General features: G+C 46.5%; 1 pseudogene; it reads right to left on the reverse strand.

The window, feature by feature from the left end:
• LOC130029820 (cytochrome P450 2C42-like) overlaps positions 1-5,565 on the reverse strand; it is a 31,892-nt pseudogene that overhangs the window by 23,158 nt on the left and 3,169 nt on the right.

The following is a 5,565-nucleotide window of genomic DNA, read 5'->3' on the forward strand; positions in this document are numbered from 1 at the left end:
TTTTCCCCATTGAGGATGATATTTGCTGTAGGCCTGTAGTAGATTGCTTTAACTATATTGAGGAAAGTCCCCTCTATCCCTGTTTTGGCGAGGGTTTTCATCATAAACGGGTGCTGGATCTGTCAAATGCTTTTTCTGCATCTATTGATATGATCATATTATTTTTATCTTTTCTTTTGTTGATATGATGGTTTCTGTTGATTGATTTCCGAGTGTCAAATCATCCTTGAATCCCCGGGATGAATCCCACTTGGTCATGTTGTATGATCTTTTTGATGAGTAGTTGAATTCTATTTGCTGGTATTTTCTTGAGAATCTTCGCATCCATGTTCATCAGGGATATCGGCCTGTAGTTTTCTTTTCTTGTGGTGTCTTTGTTTCCTTTTGGTATTAGAGAGATATGGGCTTCATAGAAACTGTTTGGGAGAGTTTCTGTTTTTTCAATTTCCTGGAAAAGCTTGAGAAGGACTGGCAGTAGGTTCTCTTTAAATGTTTGGAAAAATTTACTTGTGAATCCATCTGGGCCTGGACTTTTGTTTTGGGGAAGACTTTTGATTACAGTTTCAATTTCCTTTATGTTATTAGGTGTATCAGGTACTCTATATCTTCTTGATTCAGCTTTGGGAGATGATAGGAATCCAGGAATTTATCTATTTCTTCTAGGTTCTCTTGTTTTGTGGCATACAGACTTTTGAAGTAGTCTCTGATGATATTTTTAATTTCTTTAGTTTCTGTTGTGATATCCCCTTTCTCATTTCTGATTCGGTTTATTAGGGTTCTCTCTCTCTGTTTCTTTGTGAGTGTTGCTGGTGGTTTATCTATCTTGTTTATTTTCTCGAAGAACCAGCTCTTGGTTTCCTTGATCTTTCGGATTGTATCTTTGGTTTCCATTTCATTGATTTCTGCTCTAAGTTTTATGATCTCTTTCCTTTTGCCTGATTTAGGCTCTTTCTGTTGATACTTTTCTAAGGTCTTGAGCTGTGAGGTCAAGTTGTTTATGTGCATCCTTTCTTCAGTCCTGAGATATGCTTGCAGAGCTATAAACTTCCCCTTAATATGGCTTTTCTGCATCCGCATAAGTTTTGGTAGCTCATTTCTTCATTCTTATTTGTTTCCAGGTATCTTTTGATTTCATTCTTGACTTCCTTCCTGACCCACTCGTTGTTCAGCATTGATTTGTTCAATTTCCAGGTGTTTGATTTGGTTCTCCGTGTCTGTGTGTGATTCACTTCTATCCTCAGTGCATCATGGTCTGAAAAGATGGTTGATTCTATTCCTATCTTCCTGATTCTGTTGAGGTATGTTTTGTGGCCTAGCACATGGTCTATTTTGGAAAATGTTCCATGCGTGCTGGAGAAGAATGTGTATTCTTTCTTTTTGGGGTGTAAAGACCTTTATAGGTCTATCAGCCCTTTCTCTTCTCTTCTATTTCTTCTTTCAAAGCCAATGATTCCTTGCTGAGTTTTGTTCTTGTTAATTTATCCAGAGGTGATAAGGATATGTTGATGTCTATAACTACTATTGTTTTTCTTGCAATGTCCTCCTTAAAATCTGTTAGCAGTTGTTTTAAATATTTAGCTGTTCCCTCATTAGTTGCGTATACATTTAAGAGTGTGATTTCTTCCTGTGTATGTATACCTTGATGAAGAGAAAACATCTTTCACTGTACCTTCTAATCTTTTTCAACCTGAAATTAATGTTGTTGAATACTAGTATGATCACCCCAGCTTTTTTGAAGGAGCTGTTTGCTTGTAGGGTTGTTTTCCATCCTTTGACTTTGAGTCTGTGTTTGCTCTGACTGTTGAGATGAGTTTCTTGTAGGCAGCACAATTTTGGTTTCTGTCTCTGTATCCATTTTGCCACTCGGTGTCTCTTAAATGGTGAGTTTAGACCATTGACATTGAGAGAGATTACTGCTATGGGGTTTTGTGTCATCTTTTTGTAAGGGTCTGTTGTGGTTGTAGGGTTTGTCTTGTCTTATAGTAGCCCCTTTAGCCCTTGTTTTAGGTTTGGTTTTGAGTCTATGAAGTTCTTGAGCTGCTGTTTATCTAGAAAATAGTGTACCGTTCCTTCGAGTTTGAGTGAGAGTTTAGCCGGATAGAGTATTCTTGGTGAAGCATTCATTTCAGTAAGGTTTTTCATTACGTCTCGCCACTGCCTTCCAGCTTGGAGGTTTTCCTGTGATAGATCTGCTATGAATCTAAGGGGTGTTCCTTTGTATGTGATTTCCTTCTTTGACCTTGCTGATTGCAGTATTGTGTCTCTATCCGCAGCATCGATCATTCTAACTATGATATGTCTTGGAGTGCTTTTGTTAGGGGCCTGGAGCGATAGCACAGCGGTAGGGCGTTTGTCTTACAAGTGGCCAACATAGCCGACCCGAGTTCGATTCCTCCGCCCCTCTCGGAGAGCCCAGCAAGCTACCGAGAGTATCTCGCCCGCACAGCAGAGCCTGGCAAGCTACCTGTGACGTATTTGATCTCATATTCAATATGCCAAACACAGTAATAACAAGTCTCATGATGGAGACGTTACTGGGCCCGCTTGAGCAAATCGGTGAACAACGGGAGGACCGTGACCGTAACCGTGACCTCTTTTATCTGATACCCTTCAGGCTCCTTGAATCTGAATGGCTGCATTGTTGAGCTCTGGGAATTTTTCAGCTATGATTTGTTTTTCATTGGGATTGTTTCCCTGAGCTTTTGATAGTCCAATGATTCTAATGTGGTTTATCTTGGAATCGTCTCCTAGGACTCTGATTCTCTGTAGAGCTACTTTGAGGTCCCTTGCCACTATTTGTTGTTGCCTGTTGGCTTGGTGCAGCTGATCTTCCAGCTCACTGATTCTTTTCTCAGCTGTGGTCATTCTATTTTTGAGGGCACAGACTGAGTTTTTCATCTCATCTATGGAATCTTTAATTTGTGACTTTGCTGTGCATAGCTTTCCAATTTCTGCTCTCATTTCTTCAAGTCCCGGGTTCAAGAAGCAGCGGATAAACTCACCTGGGTGAGGGAGAAGACAAGCTCAACTGGGTGGGGGAGTAGACCAGCTCAGCTAGGGGACGAAAAGGAAGAGGGAAAGGTTCAGGACTACTTTGTCTCCCAAGGTCCGAGCGGATGCCTGGAGTGCTTCCAGGGAGAAATCCAAGTCACGGGTTCAAGAAGCGGCGGATAAACTCCCCTGGGTGGGGGAGAAGACCAGCTCAGTTTAGGGGACGAAAAGGAAGAGGCAGAGTCTAGGGTTGCTTTGTCTCCCAATGTCCGAGAGGATGCCTGGGGGGCTTGCAAGGAGAAATTCAAGTCCTGAGTTCGAAAAGCGTTGGACAAACTGACTTGAGAGGGAGAGAAGACTAGCTAAGCTTGGGGGATGAAAAGGAAGAGGCAGAGGCTCAGGGCTGCGTTCTCTCCCAAGGTCCAACTCCTGAGGGGCTTGCAGGGAGGAATCAAAGTCCTGGGTTTGAGAAGCGGTGGCTAAACTGACGTGGGTGAGGGAGAAGACCAGCTCAGCTTAGGGGACGAAAAGGAAGAGGCAGAGACTCAAGGCTTCTTTGTCTCCCAAGGTCCAAGATGACGCCAGGAGGACTTGCAGGGACAAATCCAAGTCCCGGGTTCGAGAAGTGACTGATAAACTAACTTGGGTGGGGGAGAAGACCAGCTCAGCTGGGTGGGGGAGTAGACCAGCTCAGCTAGGGGACGAAAAGGAAAAGGCAGAGGCTCAGGTGTTCTTTGTCTCCCAATGTCCGAGAGGACTCCTGGGGGCCTTGCAGGGAGAAATCCAAGTCCCGGGTTCTGGAAGCAGTGGATAAACAGACCTATGTGGGGGAGAAGACCAGCTCAGCCTGGGGAACGAAAAGGAAGAGGCAGAGGCTCACGACTGCGTTCTCTCCCAAGATCCGAGAGGACATCTGGGGGGCTTGGAGGGAGGAATCCAAGTCCCGGGTTCGAGAAGCAGCGGCTAAACTGACCTGGGTGCGAAAGAAGACCAGCTGAGCTTGGGAGCCGAAAAGGAAGAGGCAGAGGCTCAGGACTGCTTTGTCTCCCCAGGTCCAAGATGACACCTGGGGGGGGGGGGGGGGGTGCAGGGAGAAATCCAAGTCCCGGGTTTGAAAAGCAGCGGATAAACTGACCTGGGTGGGGGAGAAGACCAGCTAAGCTGGGTGGGGAATTAGACCAGCTCAGCTTGGTAACAAAAATCAAGGGGCTGAGATGCAGGCTGCTTTTTTCCCATGGTCCGAGAGGACGCCTTGCAGGGAGGAGGGCTTGCAGGGAGAAATCCAAGTCCCGGGTTTGAGAAGGGGCAACTATACTTACCTGGGTGGGGGAGAATACCAGCTCAGCTTGGGAGACGAAAAGGAAGAGGCAGAGGCTCAAGGATGCTTTGTCTCCGAAGGTCTAAGAGGATGCCAGGGGGACATGCAGGGAGAAATCCAGTCCTGGGTTCGAGAAGCGGCAGATAAACTGACCTGGGTGTAGGAGAAGACCAGCTCAGCTGGGTTGGGAAGTAGACCAGCTCAGCTTGGTAATGAATAGGCAGAGGAAGAGGCTCAGGGTTGCATTGTCTCCTAAAGTCCGGGAGGAGGCCTAGGGGGCTTGTAGGGAAAAATCCAAGTCCTGGGTTTGAGAAGCAGTGGATAAAATGACCTGGGTGGGGGAGAAGACCATCTCAGCTAGGTGGGAAGTAGACCAGCTCAGCTTGAGGGACGAAAAGGAAGAGGCTCAGGGCTGCTTTTTCTCCCACAGTCAGAGAGGACACCTGGGGGGCTTGCAGGGAGAAATCCAAGTCCCAGGTTCGAGAAGCAGCTGATAAACTCACCTGGGTGGGGGAGAAGTCCAGCTCAGTTGGGTAGGGGAGTAGACGAGCTCAGCTTGGGGGATGAGAAGGAAGACACAGAGGCTCAGAGCTGCTTTGTCCCCCATGTCCGAGAGGACGCCTGGGGGGGCTTGCAGGGAGAAATCCAAATCCCGGTTTCAAAAAGTGGTGGATAAAATGACCTGGTTGGAGGAGAAGACCAGCTCAGCTTGGCAAAGAAAAATGAAGACGCAGATACTCAGAGCTGCTTTATCTCCCAAGGTCTGAAAGGATGCCCGGGGGGGGGGGGGGGGGGGGGGGGGGCTTGCAGGGAGAAATCCAAGTCCTGGGTTCAAGAAGTGATAGATAAACTTATCTGGGTGGGGGAGAAGACCCGCTCAGCTTGGGGGTCGAATGTATGAATGATATCTTAATAATCACCCAATCTGATGATCACCTACAAACTGGTATTCCAATACTAAAAAATATCTTTTGGCTCAGACAGGGTTTCAGAAGGAATATCCAATTCTATATCTTGGTCATTTAATAAATAGGAGTATCATTGTGCCACAAAAAGGTACAGCTTATACTTGATAACTTAGCGAAGAAAACTGCCCGTTGGACCCCACAACTCCAATGCGGGCATCAGGACAATTCTTGCAAACTGCACGGGGACGCTGGAGCCGGGCAGTTCAGCCCCAGTTCCCAGGCAGCTTTTGATCCCGGAAGTCACGCCCACAACCCGCCCCCCTTCTCCATATTACAGCACACAGCTGA

Source organism: Sorex fumeus, unplaced genomic scaffold (genome assembly GCF_029834395.1).
Source record: "Sorex fumeus unplaced genomic scaffold, SorFum_2.1 ptg000043l, whole genome shotgun sequence".
In the NCBI taxonomy this organism is placed as follows: Eukaryota; Metazoa; Chordata; class Mammalia; order Eulipotyphla; family Soricidae; genus Sorex; species Sorex fumeus.